This window comes from Podarcis bocagei (assembly GCF_964188305.1).
Source record: "Podarcis bocagei genome assembly, chromosome: 16".
NCBI classification, from domain to species: Eukaryota; Metazoa; Chordata; class Lepidosauria; order Squamata; family Lacertidae; genus Podarcis; species Podarcis bocagei.
In genome coordinates, this window is record NC_138142.1 from 35,219,394 (window position 1) to 35,233,633 (window position 14,240).

General features: G+C 47.4%; 1 protein-coding gene across 6 annotated transcripts in view; it reads left to right on the forward strand.

Annotated features, from left to right (window-relative positions):
• Nucleotides 1-1,653: 1,653 nt before the first annotated feature.
• ADAR (adenosine deaminase RNA specific) overlaps nucleotides 1,654-14,240 on the forward strand; it is a 38,046-nt gene continuing 25,459 nt past the window's right edge. Inside the window, exon 1 of one of the 6 annotated variants that reach the window (XM_081173470.1) lies at nucleotides 1,654-1,790. The gene's annotated coding sequence lies outside the window, so the exon portion shown is untranslated. Of the gene's footprint in view, nucleotides 1,791-2,072; nucleotides 2,092-8,134; nucleotides 8,240-14,240 lie in introns of those variants that run through there. The other 5 variants (XM_081173471.1, XM_081173469.1, XM_081173466.1 and 2 more) reach the window with 5 other exon arrangements.

Below are 14,240 nucleotides of genomic sequence, written 5' to 3' on the forward strand. Positions count from 1 at the left end.
AGGCTTTTAAAGGCTTCTAAGTTCAGGACATTTTGAAATCTTGCCAATGGTTCCGTTTTATTCTTCTTAAAAGATTGTTAAGCCTGAGGGAAGAACCTGTCTTGTTTTAATTGATTTTACATAAGCGGCTCTGTGAGCTTTTTAGAGTGAAGAACAAAGGTACAAATGCTCTAAATTTATAGAGCTAAAGGCCAGTGCCCCAAAGAAGGCAAGTTTTTATGATATTGCTTTGAGCACTGTGATATAACAGTGTGGAATAACAACATCAACAACAATAATAATTTATTTATACCCCGCCCATCTGGCTGGGTTTCCCCAGCCACTCTGGGCAGCTTCCAACAGAACACTAAAATACAATAACCTATTAAACATTAAAAGCTTCCCTAAACAGGGCTGTCTTCAGAAGTCTCCTAAAAGTTTGGTAGTTATTTTGGTAGTGGTTGGAAGGGAAGACTGAGACCTGGGAGAGACTGGGCAGGTCACTTTGTGAACACGATGCTGGACTAAATGGGCCATTGGCCTGACCCAACAGGCTTTTCCATATTCTTAGACAAATGTTCAAATCCACCACTCAGCCATGTAACTCACTGGGTTAAGCCAGTCACTGCCTCTCAGCCTAACCCACCTCACAGGGTTGCTGTGAGGATAACATCGGGGAGAACAGTGAGGGAGGGAAATTAAATGTACAAATGAACAAGCAGACAATTTTAATTGTGTGAAGGTGAAAGCTTTTAGATAAAAGGATATTTTATTTTTTTAAAAAGGGGGGGAAATCCAACCAATAAATCAATTAAAAATGCTGCAGCCTAGTAACAATGATTTTATATATTACCATTATTGGCTTGGGATGTACCCAGCTAAATCATACTTAAGAGTTGTTCTTGTTTAGTCGTGTCCGACTCTTCGTGACCCCATGGACCAGAGCACGCCAGGCACTCCTGTCTTCCACTCCCTCCTGCAGTTTGGTCAAACTCATGTTGGTAGCTTCGAGAACACTGTCCAACCATCTCATCCTCTGCCGTCCCCTTCTCCTTATGCCCTCCATCTTTCCCAGCATCAGGGTCTTTTCCAGGGAGTCTTCTCTTCTCATGAGGTGGCCAAAGTATTGGAGCCTCAGCTTCAGGATCTGTCCTTCCAGTGAGCACTCAGGGCTGATTTCCTTCAGAATGAATAGGTTTGATCTTCTTGCAGTCCATGGGACTCTCCATTCTGAAGGAAATCAGCCCTGAGTGCTCACTGGAAGGACAGATCCTGAAGCTGAGGCTCCAATCCTTTGGCCACCTCATGAGAACAGAAGACTCCCTACACCCACTGAAATTACTGCGCCTAAATTAACCCTGTCCATTGCTTTCAAAGGTTCTAAAGTACGACTACAGTTTAGATACAATGGCATGTGAGCCCTTTTGAGAATCCTTGGACGGGGGAGATTTATAAATAAAATTAAAAATACATTTTTAAAAAATGGCTCCTGCTCTGTCGCTCTCCTGCCTTTCACAAAGGTACACTGCCTCTGACTATGGAGGTTTCTCTCTCATACGCACAGCCAGCGAAGACAGCTTCCCCTACCTAGGTGAAGGGCCTGTCACGTGACGCCAGGGCAAGCCCGGGTCACGTGACGTCGCTGCATCCGCCGCCGGTCGCGCCTCGCGTGACGGCACCACTCTGCGCCCAGCACGGCGGCGCTGAGCAGAAAAAAGGAGAAAGCGGACCGCTGAGGGGGGCAGTTCGCGGCGGGCCCAACAGTCGCCGCTGAGGGGCGGCCGAGCTCCGGGACGGAAGCGGCCGAGCGGGTAAGGAGCCTCCGAGAAGCCTCCGGCTGAGAGAAAAGGAGCGGGAGGAGAGCGCGGGAGGGGGAAAGCGGCGGGCGCTGGGCGGGAAAGCGGCGCTTCGCTCCGCGCGTGCGCACTGCCCTGCTGTGAGAGGGAGCTGGCGCCCGGCGCGCATGCGCGGCCGAGCGACGCTTTCCCCGCCCCCCTTTACCAGGCGAGCAGTGCGCCGCTTTTTCCCCGATAGACTCGGCGGCGTTCTGCTTCGCGCATGCGCGCCAACTGCGAGCCGGTGTTCTCTGCGTCTTAAGCGACGATGCGCGCAGTAAGCCAAAGGGGCGGGGAAGGCGGAGGTTCGCGTTGCACAAGAGGAGAGGATGGGAGAGGTGGGTGGGCGATGAGAGAGGCAGGGAAAGGGGCGGGAGGGGTTGTCTCGCGTTGCCATCTCTTGTCTGCCTCGCGCTTCCTTATTTTTTTGGGGGGGGGGGGATCGGGGCCCTGCAGAGAAATGCAGCCAGCGGATCCTGTGCACGCTTAACCTGGGAGCGCAGCCCCGTGAGGCTTGCTCATGTGGGGAATTGCACAGTTAGTTAGCTTGCAATCCTGAATTCAGTGGGTCTGACTTCCGAGTGTACACACGCAGGGTTGCGCTATTCAAGGGCAGAGCCACACCATTTAAAGCACATGACAAAAAAACCCCCACCAAATAACCCCAGGAATGGTAGTTTGTGACGGGTACTGGGAATTGTAGACCTGTGAGGGGAAACTATGGTTCCCAGGACTGTTGGGAGTCCTGTGCTCTTTAAATGTGCATTGGGTGTGCTTTAAATAATAATAATAATAATTTTTTATTTATACCCCACCCTCCCCAACCAAGACCAGGCTCAGGGCGGCTAACAACCAATAATAAAAACAAGTTGATTAAAATGCAGTTTAAAAGATTAAGATACAACATTAAAACATTAGGATGCAGCCTCTTCACAAATGCAAGGTGTGGATCAGGCATAGGCAGACTTGGCCCTCCAGATGTTTTGGGACTACAACTCCCATCATCCCTGACCACTGGTCCTGTTAGCTAGGGATCATGGGAGTTTTAGTCCCAAAACATCTGGAGGGCCGAGTTTGCTTATGCCTGGTGTGGATCTTCCCCATGAGTATTGCTGTCCTCCTTTCCACCTTAACTGCCCCCTGCTCATTATACCTCAGCGCTCGGCGCTGCAGATAAAATGAGAAGAAAGCTGCAGTTGAGAGTGGGGTGGGTGTTGCATGCCTTTCTCCCCACACCTCACTCTAGAGAAAATGGAAAGGAGATGGTTTAAAACCTGGGGCTGCTCACTAACCTCAGAAACCTTAATGGTCTCCTCAGGAAGCATGGAATTGCAGGCCACTAGCCTCTTAGGCTTGAGCCCTAACCCCATCTACTATGGAACTGGCCCCAATGAATTAAAGAGGCTTTGCTTCTGATTAGATGGAGTTACAATTGTGCTGCTAGGGTGGTTTTAGAAAGAAGGAAAGGAAGAAAAAGACAGACTTCTATCAAGTGGGATGTTGGAGTAGGATGGTTCACCCAGTCCTCCCCTCTGCCAGCCCGCTGCCTTTCCAATATGGTTGCAGAGGAAAATATTTTCTTTCCTCTATGCATAGGAACCACAAAGGCTGGAGGAGGAGGAATGGAGTGACATGTCCCTTCATTTCCAACCTGATCACTTTCCTGTATGGAATTCCAGGTTGCCTATGCAACCAGATGAACTGTTAAATACAAGGTGTCCTTTTATTTTGAAGGAAGGGATATACTTATTATTGGGTCATGACTTGAAAGCAATATGTTTTCTTGTTGCTGTTCAGTATGGTTAGCATCAGTGCCCACATGATGCTTAACTGTGGTTGACTAGAAAGAGATGATCTTAATGCTGATGGGGGACAGAATGCAGTGTATTGGAGCCTTCAAACAGTTCTAATACAGACTGTGTGCCCCATATTTCTTTGAGAGTACAGACTGTGGTACTGGCTGCAGAATTCAACTTTGCAAGCAGCTGGACTTTAAAAAGTAAAAGTTATGGTTGCTGATGTTTGCATGGAATTCCACAGGAGGTACCTGGTGAAATCTCTAAAGCCAGCGTAGTGTGAAATAAGATGTCCAGTGGTCCATGCCCGACTTGCCCCTTTTGTGACTAGCAAATCCAGCCCGCCAAAGTTAGTAACATGCATGGGGCTGGCAAAGAGTGACAGAGAACTCCATCGCTCTCACAGCGAAATGTTTCACTTCTGCGCTGGGGGCTTGGTGTGTGGTGGTCCACTTGGTTTCTGTGCTGGGCTCTGGAGAGGAACAGAGCCTTCCAGTCTTTCTCTGCCAACCAGCTCATCTGCCTGCATGGAATTCCTTATTGCCGCTGGCTGTCAGGCCAGCGCTTAAATGCAAGGCTGAGTGAGCCGCAGTAAACTGTTCAAAATGAAAGAGTGGTGCAGACATGCATGATTTAATCAGGCTGCAGTTCAGGAGTGGGGAACATTTGGACTTCCAGCTGTTGCTGAGTATCCCTGAGCTTCTTTGGGAGGAAGGGCCTGATAAAAGTTTAAAAGTAAATAAAGCTTCCACCAGCCCTAGCAAGTATGTCTAACAGGCGGAGGGGGGGAGGCAGGGAGCTGTAGTTCAACCACACTTGCTGTAGTTCATATATATATATTGCAAATGTGTGCAGTTGAAATGTTATACCCTGAAAAGCTATACTATGCTCACCCCTGTTCTTTAATGGCCCCCCTCTTACCCCACCCCAGTATATTTTGATTTAATCACCTTCATTTCTGCAGGCAGTTATCTGTGCTTCATGAGAGAGGCCTGCCTGCAGATCAGAGCTTAATTGAAATTGGAATCCATGCTGCTTTTCCCAATTGTCAGCCTCTGCAATAACATTAAAAGCAAAAAAGGGGGGTGCCTTTTCTTTCCACCTTCCTCTCTGAATCTCAGTGTGTGTTGCTCACCAAAAATCATTTGCTTAATAGGTCTCCCCTCACCTCTCGGATGTGTTAACTCTTATTATGTGTTGCTTCCTCCTGGGTGAGGACTTGACTGGCCTCTTTGCTGGTGACTATAAATAGTCTAGGGTGGTAGTAATGACTGATTGGTTCTCAGTGTTCATCCCACTGCATGGAGAGCCTTGGGGTTTTCCGTCTGTTGCTGAAATGTGTAGCTTTCTGTTCCTATTTCCATTTCACTTCGGAGGTAGGCTGGTAGGAATATGGAGAGCTTGAAATGTTCCTGATTGCTTATCCTTTCTGGCCGGAGCAAGAGGTGCGTGAACAAGCAAGATAAAATGGTGGAAGAGGAGAATCGGGGGAGAAATCCTACAGAGTTACTTCCCAGTGTGATTGGACATGGACCACAGTGTGGGGTGGAGACACCCTTTCTCCATGGTGGCTTGCTCATGTGTCAGCTAGAACTTTCTTCTCCATCTTGCTTTTTCTCTGAGGAACTCTGAGTGGTTTGTGTGAGATTCCCAAACAGATACTGACTGCAGTCTCTAATCCCCCTTGGTGTTGGCCATGTGCCTCAGTTGTTCCTGCTTTCAGTGGGCTAAATGGTGAAGAGCTCTGTGGCTTGTTTTGTTTTGCTGTGGAGCACGCCTTGAGTTTCACTCGTTGGTCCCTCTCTGAGCCTTAAGATTCTGTGTTGGTTCTAGATGCATCAAGGCCACTGTGCCTTGGAACCAGCCAAGCTTCCTCCTAAAACAGCAATGCTAGACAAAGATATCCAAAGTGAATAACATGCAAATGACTTTGGTAGTCCAGCTGCCAAGCCTTCCAGTGTATGCTGCTTAAAGGTGCATCAACCGCTTGTAAAAACGCGCTTCGCCAATCTGGAGGGCACCAAGTTGGCGAAGGCTGCTGTACTTTAGAATGTTTTATATTATTGGCTTCTGCCTCATAACGGGCAGACCAGCAGGTGGCTGCTTACAAGCCTCAATTGTACCAACCTGCAGAGTGTGTGTAATGGGATACAGTGATGATTCTATTGATCTCTCAATTCCTCTTGAGGGAAGCTTTCTTTTTATTGCACCTGCTTCACATGTAGCACCAGTTATCTTTACAGAGTGCCAGAAGGAAACTGGAGTGCGAATGGGTAGTTTTAAATATGGCACCTAATTAATGTGTGGAATTTGATGTGGAGGGGCTACGGTGGCAGTGGAAAGGAAAAGCGGATGAAGCACACATGAAGGCTGTCTGTACTATGCTAACTGAATCAAATGGAACCTCCACATTCAGAGGCAGTCTCTGATGACCCACTGCTGGGGATCAGCAGCAGCAGAGAGGAATAGCCTTCATTCCCTGTTTGTGACTATCCTGATAGATCTCCAAACTTAGTTCAGCCCTCTGATTGCTGTAGGGGCCCTCTGCGGCACTGATGTAGGATGCTGTGTGTCTCTGTGTTTGTGTGTGTAAAAAAGAAAGAAAAAGAAATGGAAGACATCCTTGCATTAGGGTACAGTGGTACCTCGGGTTACATACGCTTCAGGTTACATACACTTCAGGTTACACACTCCGCTAACCCAAAAATAGTGCTTCAGGTTAAGAACTTTGCTTCAGGATAAGAACAGAAATCGGGCTCCGGAGGCGCGTCGGCAGCAGGAGGCCCCATTAGCTAAAGTGGTGCTTCAGGTTAAGAACAGTTTCATGTTAAGAACGGACCTCCGGGACGAATTAAGTACTTAACCCGAGGTACCACTGTATTGCCCATTAAGGCACTGCTTATTGTGCCTCCCAGAGAAGGAGGGGCTGCAGCTCAGTGTTGAAAAATCTGTTTTGCATTGTGAATGCTCCAGGTTCAATCCCCGGTTTCTTCAGGTAAGGCTTGGAGAGAACCCTGTCTGAAATCCTGGAGAGCCACTGCAAGTCAGTGTCGACCAGGAGTTTGCAGACTGTGGTCTATGGACTACCAGTGGTCCGCATACTTCATTCAGGTGGTCTGGGAGGATGGCAGATCCATCCCATTAAATATTCACAGTTGCTTTTAAATTGTGTTTCCGTGGCTTCGTTATTTCTTATATTGTATTGCAATTTGAATCCTGTGGAATAGACTTAAAATACAATTATATAAGGAGAAAATGCCATTAAAAATCATACAGTATCTAGCATAGCACATTACATTGTTACAACATGCGTGAAGCAATTCGCCAAGCCCCTCAGCAACTTCAAAGTAGTCAGTAGGAAATTATTTATTTATTATTTGAACCACGAGTGTAGACACAGAATTGAGCAAGACAGACAAATGGTCTGATTCAGCGTAGGGCAGCTTTCTATGCCTGGACCACCAGGTTGGCTGCTGCAGGGAAGGGATTATTGGCCAAGATTTGGTTTTGACTTGATCCAGCTGGTCCCCTCTGATGTTCTTAAACAAATTCATAAAAGCTGCTCCCTTACATTCCAACAAGTCCTGCTCTCTGGGTTCCGTGGCCAGACTGCAGGTGTTGGCAGGATTTGTCCCAAGCATTACAAGGGGCTTATCCCCTCTAGGTCCCAGTCGGAGCCCCTAGGAGGACGGGTTGCTCTCTGGTGTCGATGTGGGGTAGGGGACCCCCCCCCCAAGGTAGAGGTAGGCTTGCCCCAAGTGTAGAGTGCACCTTCGCAGATTGTAACTTGGGGGGAAGAGTTAAAACAGTTCCTGATTTAATTTTGAAACCTGACCCTAAATGCATTGGATTGTATCCAACGAAGTATTATGCCCAGAGTAGATTCCCTGACATCAAGGGATTTGGCTAAATTAAGACTCAGTTGATGCAATGGTAGGGTACACACAGTTTAAACGAGGAACGTAAACCCTCAAGTGCTCCAGTTTTCTGATTCCAAACCCTAGACGGCGCACATTATTTTTAGAAATAAAAAAAATAGCCCTTGATAGACGCCCCCCTCCAAACTCCCATTTCAGTTTGTCCCATCCGTTTCTAAAGCCATCTATACCCGTGTCGTTCATCATCACCACGTGTGTTTAACAGGGAAGGTTTCTTTATAGGCATGTAGCTGTGGAGGCTGGTGTTAGCAACTTAAACATAGCTGTCAACTTTCCCCTTTTCTTGCGAGGAATCCTATTCGGAATAAGGGAATTTCCATTAAAAAAGGCAACAGCTATGAACTTAAACCATGCCTCATGCTGCTCTTTGAATTTCCCTTCCCTCTCCTTTTCAAAGAGGCGGTACCTGGGAAGAGGGAGATTAGGGAAAGCTCCGCCGAGGTTTCCTCCTCTCCTCTCTTCCGCCAAAAGGGTTTCGAAGGGTGGAGGCGGAGAGTTTTCTGCCCTCTCCAAAGAAGGCGGCTCCGGCTTCACTTCCTCCTACTCCCCATGTTCCCCCCCCCGGTATCACGTGCTTGGTGGCGCCGCGCTGCTGTTCTTTCGTCATCAGCCCTTGCCGGCGACCCTCCTGCACAATAGAGGCGGCTTCAGTCGACGGTGCCCGCAGGGTAGTTTTTTGGGGGGAGGTAAGGTAAGGCCAGGCCAAGGCAAGCTTCGCTGGGAAGGGGATTGGGGCACGGAGGGGGGGTGCATGTGTGTGTGCAAAGTCCTGCTTTCCACCGACCTGGAAGAAGCGCCCCGTTTCCCATGCATTTTCACAAGGGCCGCACAAGCCTCTCTCGAGCCCCCTTTCCCCCCTCTCCTCTAGGGCTGCACCAGTGCCCCTCCGTAGAACTGCACCAGGAAACGCCATGCATGCAACCTGCCTGTCTCTTGACGAGCCCGATCCAGTTGCATGCCTACTCGGAAGTGAATTTCGCGGAGCTCGGTGCAATTAACTCCCGCGTCGGAGAGGGGCATAGGATTGCAGCGTGATCTGTGAAATGGAACCTCCGGGTTGAGAAGCAGTATACCTTTGAACGTCAGTTGTTAGGAGAGGGAGCAACCCCCGGAAATCGGGAGGGTTGTTGTTTTTCTGCTTTGTTGAAGGCTTCGCAGAAGAAACACGCAGTCAGCCCTTATTGGAAAAGGGGGTACTGTGGGTCTGGTCAGGGCAGTTGCCCATTAAACACTTTGCATTAGTTGCTAACAAAATCAGCTGTAGTTTGGGAAAGGAATGTAGGCTATGTTAGAGAACTAGTGTAGCTTAATGGTGAAAAGCCTGGGTTGTGAACCTGGAAGTACTCTGTTCAGATGTTGTCTCAGTATGTTGCAGCAAAGTGGAGCAGTGAAGGTTAAGTGCATGCACACACAATAGGATGATAACCATCCTGGCCCACCTTAAAGGGTTTGTGAGCATTATTTTAAAGTGCTCTGTATAAATTCTGAGTAGTTTATTTTTGTTATGAGCTCCACTATAGTGGACTTGGATCTTTCGTATCTCATTGATGGTTGTGTGGTATGCATCTTCGATTGTTTACATTGACTTGTTTATATCTGCCTCCTAAAGATTAATCCAAAGTGGCTAAGCACACATTAAAAAGTGTGTCTCCTGTGCTTACATTAATCCACAGCATGGTGTGTTTGCTGTAGTCCAATGCATGCAGTGTTAACCCCTCCCCTTGAAGTCTCCCCGCAATCCTGTGTCTACCAGTGGCTGTCCTGTGGGAAAGGTACTGTGAGAACACAGAGGCAGACAAAGGTTTCGTACACATTGCCACTTACCGGTACTTCTATCCAGCGCTCTTCCACCACTGGTGTCCATAGGTATCCTGCGCTTTCTTGAGAAACACTGTTACTTGATGCATTTCCCATCTGATTTGAATATATAAACTATTGCTATGCTGAGGTGTATACTTTTCAGACATTTCTTGTGCATGTGCGGATGACAGCCTATGTGCAGTTGGCAGTTTCATTGAGTAGCAGTTTGGGGTGCATGAGTTGCAGGCACGGGGAAACAAACCTGGTAGTGGTGTGTACAGCTGCTTAAAAAAGGCAACTTGAAGCACAGGAGGAACTACTCCCACTGTGTTTTAAGCCACTAATATGTACATGCCAGCAAATCTGTCTCCTGTCCCAGCTCCCTTTGCCCCTCACACAAGTATTGACCACCAATTTTCTGTTGCAAGGATCCGGACAACTTTTTTACACATTGATCATTGTCTTGCGACATTAATGTTGTTTGTAAGCCATCATGGAAGGAATTGCTTCCTGAAAGGTGGGGTATAAATCGTTGTTGCAATGATGACCACACTTCTAGGCATTTTTCAGGCTATGCTGTCTTGCCTTTTCCCTACACCATATGCAGCAGTTTCTCTGCTAAAAAGCACATGTGTGCGTGCTTGTTTCTTGGCTTTCAGGGAGTAAGAGCAGCTTGAAGCTGTAGGTAGGCACTTCTGCCTCTTGATGTGGCCAAAGCATGGTATTTAATTTATTTGGAACCCAATAGCCGTCACTGTCTGTTGTTGGTACAAGAGAAGCTAAATAAATATTAACACAGAACAAGCACAAAAAAACAATAGCAGCATTAAGCAGTTACAGAAAGTCACAGGAAAAAACACATTTAGACAGTAAAGACAATATACTGGAAAATAAAAACACTGTTGGTATAGGAAGCTGGTCAACCATCAGTTTTACAGGAAAGCCAATTCACAGAGAGCCTAGGAACACGGGAATCTGTCTTACACCAAGTCAGGCCAGTAATCCATCTAGCTCAGAATTGTCTACATCAGTGTTTCCCAAACTTGGGTCTCCAGCTGTTTTTGGACTACAACTCCCATCATCCCTAGCTAGTAGGACCAGTGGTCAGGGATGAAGGGAATTATAATCTGAAAACAGCTGGAGACCCAAGTTTGAGAAACACTGGTCTACACAGATAGGCAACAGTGGCTTTCCAGGGTCTCAGGCAGGGCACATGCCCAGTGCCGCCTGTAGATGGCGGGGATTGAACCTGGGACCTTCTGCATGCAGAGCAGGTGCTCTTCCGCTGAGCTTTCCATGGGAAAGATGGAGGATGGTTTCCCCCGGTCCTCCTAAGTAGGCTGGTAGCAAGACCTGTTGCTGCAGCAACCACCACACCATGGTACTGCACTGCAACAAGATGCTGCTTGGGGAGATGGAACTTGGCCCTCTACTTGCCAATCATAATTTAAGAAGAGCCTTTGTGGATTGGGCCCAAGGGGCAATCTAATCTAGCATCCTCAGTCCGTCATAGCGCCCTCCGGATGCCTCTAGGGAAGCCCACAAGCAGGACAGGAGAGCCACAGCTTTCTCTCACTGTCAGTCTCCCAGCAATACCCTTTTAGAAGTAGACTGCTTCTGAACATGGAGGTTCCATTTGAATATCATGATTTCTCATGGCCATCTTTTTTCTCAGTGCGGTAAGGCACTATCTAGCCCTTGTGGTTCATTTCTCTCCTAATCAAAGTTCCTTGGATTACTGATCATGATTTTTTTCAAGAGACACGAACCACAGTCAGTGAATTCCGTAAGCCTGGCAGCCTGAAGATTAACAAGCCCAGCCCACTCATGTTTTTCAGAAGCTGCCATAAGTGCTGATCCTTCCCTTTTTCTGGGTCATTTATATTCTAGCAAGTTTCAACTAAATATCTGATGTATGCTTGTTTTGGTTTCTGTGCATGTGTTACAGATAAATAAGATATTGCCTCACCGCATGTAACACAAGTGTTTGTTGCTGTGGTTGAGAATAGCTGTGTCAAGTGGGGAGGCGGTGAGCTCAATCTTCCCTCCCCTGCAATCTTAATTTGTGGGATAATTGTTGTCAGTAACTTTTATCCATGTTAAGTAGAGGACCAGGCTAATTTCCTGGATGGTGGGAATACCATGCAATCTGTATCTGTCCTGCTACATAAGCCGCCCAGGAGGGCATCACTCCTATCAGCGACCATAAAGCAACAAACTGCACCTTTTGGATCACGTGCATTGCCCTGCATAGAGTTCACTGCAGCCATCCAGTTTTGAAGTAACCAGTGCCTGAACTACTGTGGCCCAGCTTCCCCAGTCCAGGTTGCAGCTGTCATAACCAGTTGCAGTTGGTAAAATTCACTTCTAGCCATTCATGTTACCTGGACCTCCAGGGACAAAGCTGGATCCAGAAGCAGCCCCAGACTGTGAACCTGCTCCTTCAGGAAAAGAATGGACCAATTGCTTGGACCTGGGAACCCTTCGCCCACAGTGCCTCCGCCTTGCCAAGATTCAAGCTCAGCTTGTTTCTCCACATCCCATCTCACCACTGCGTCCAGGGCGCTGGTTCTAGGGCTTGCATGGCCTCTCCTGGATAAATAGAGCCGAGTGTCAGCAGCATACTGATGGCACCTTGCCCCAAAACTCCTAATGACTGCTCCCAGCGGCTTCATATAGAAATTAAATAGCGTTGGAGATGAGATAGTGCCCTGCGGCAGGCGCCCCATTCATTATGCACATTAAAAGAGAGAGCTGAACGGTATAGTTGCCTCTATCCCGAGTCAGAGAATTGGCCTCTCACTTTGAAGGCAGCAGCTCTCAGCAAAGACTGCCAGACCCGTTATTGGTGCGTTTCAGGGGGTTGGATTAGATGACCCTTTGAGTCCCAACTCTACAGTTCTGTGATTCCTTTTTGTTAACTGCAGATGTTGGGAACGGAACCTGGAACCCTCAGGATGCAACACAAGATCTTTGCCACAGAGTTGTGAGCCCTTGAGAGAGTTCTTCCCGGGTAGTTGTGTGTAGGCTTATTTGCATGGCTGATTTTATTTTGCACAAAGCCTCTGGACTCTGCTACTGTCAACAGCTACGACATTTTGCAGACTGTTAAGTTTGGCTTTGAAAGTTGTTGAGATGTGCATTTCACTTTAGTCAGTGTCCATGCTGCCCGAGACCTTCCTCATTTAAGAATCCAAAGAAGGAAGCTTTTTTCCCTTTCTTTTTCAAAGCGTATTCTCAATCGGGCAGGAAATGGGATATGTGTGAACTGCAGACTTGGCTGCCACAAGAGATGTTGTTGGCTCCAAATAATTGAAATATGTTTGGCAACGCCATGAATATTGGGCACGTACTTTCCCTCTGGGATAAAGTTACCGCCCTTGAACCTTGTTGCAAAGCGCAGCGTGAGAGCTGCCACTGGGGTGAAATTTCACCTTCCCAGCTCAAGTGACCAGGCAGTTTGAACAGAGCCAGAGGGGCTGCTCTCAGAGTGCCAGGTTAGACAGGTGAGTTGAACTGTGGCTGGTAAGTTTCTGTGGTCCTGTTTAGGCCCCCTGGGTGTTAGAAGAGGGTAGGGGCAAACTGGGAGTGTGAATTCCTCCCCTTTTGTAACTTAGATCCCCCCCCCCCCCGCAACTTATGCTTAGCTGGTTTCAAGAACATGATGCAAACACATGCAAAAGCTTAGATCTCCTTTTGATGTGTCACAGCTGCCTGAGAGAAGGCTGCTGGCTGAAACCAGAATGTTGTTGTTGTTGTTGTTGTTAGAATTTATACATCACCTTTCATTTGAAGCAGAAAATACCAAGGTGGTTCACAAAAAGATACAAGACATCAGCGAAACGACGACAACAAAACCAGTAATGACACAGCTGCCCACAATTAATTAGAATGCATTGTAAAACAGCTGCATTAAAACATCCACGATTAAACTATATAGTGAACAAGCCCATCAAAGCAGCATCGCAATTAAAACATGAGTCTTAAGCGGGGAAGTGTTTGTCTGAACAAGTGTATGTTCAAGAGCTGGTAGAAGGCCAGTGCTTGATGGGGCCTCCTTTATTTCCGCAGGTAGAGCATTAAGCAACACTGGTGCCACCACTGAGAAAGCCCACCTCAGTGTTACCACAAGCAGATAATCATCAGGCTATGGCAAAATCAATCGTCTTAATGCCTTACCAGGCAGTGGTGGTAAATGGCACCTTTCAGTTAACCTGGTCCAGAGTTAAGCTCTTTCCTTCCTCCCGGAAAGACCTGCCTCCAATCTTTCCAGTGTATCTTGAGGCTGCTATATATTTTTTTGGGGGGGGGTGGGGAATAACTTGTGTTTTAATGGGGCAGAGCACTGGTGGGCTTTGAATCTTAACCTTGGTGAATTGAGGAGAGGGCCCAAAGGTTCTTGATCCATGTACAGTGGTACCTCGGGTTACAGACGCTTCAGGTTACAGACACTTCAGGTTGCAGACTTCACTAACCCAGAAATAATACCTCAGGTTAAGAATTTTGCTTCAGGATGAGAACAGAAATCGTGCTCCGGCGGTGCGGCGGCAGCAGGAGGCCCCATTAGCTAAAGCGGTGCTTCAGGTTAAGAACAGTTTCAGGTTAAGAACAGACCTTCAGAATGAATTAAGTTCTTAACCCGAGGTACAACTGTATTCATAACTTACAAGAATGAGTCCTATAGAATATGCATGAATACCCAACGATCTTTGTGACTTCACTCTGAAAGGCAGACACTGTATATAATATCACATCGGTGTTGGTTGTTATTGGGTGCTTTATTGGCCATAGAGCTATTCGCTGTAAGGTTTTAAAATCCTTTCACGTTCATGTCGCAAATGCGTGGTGCTCAATTTAGTGCTGTTTTGTTTTTGTTTTTTAATTCTTTCGGG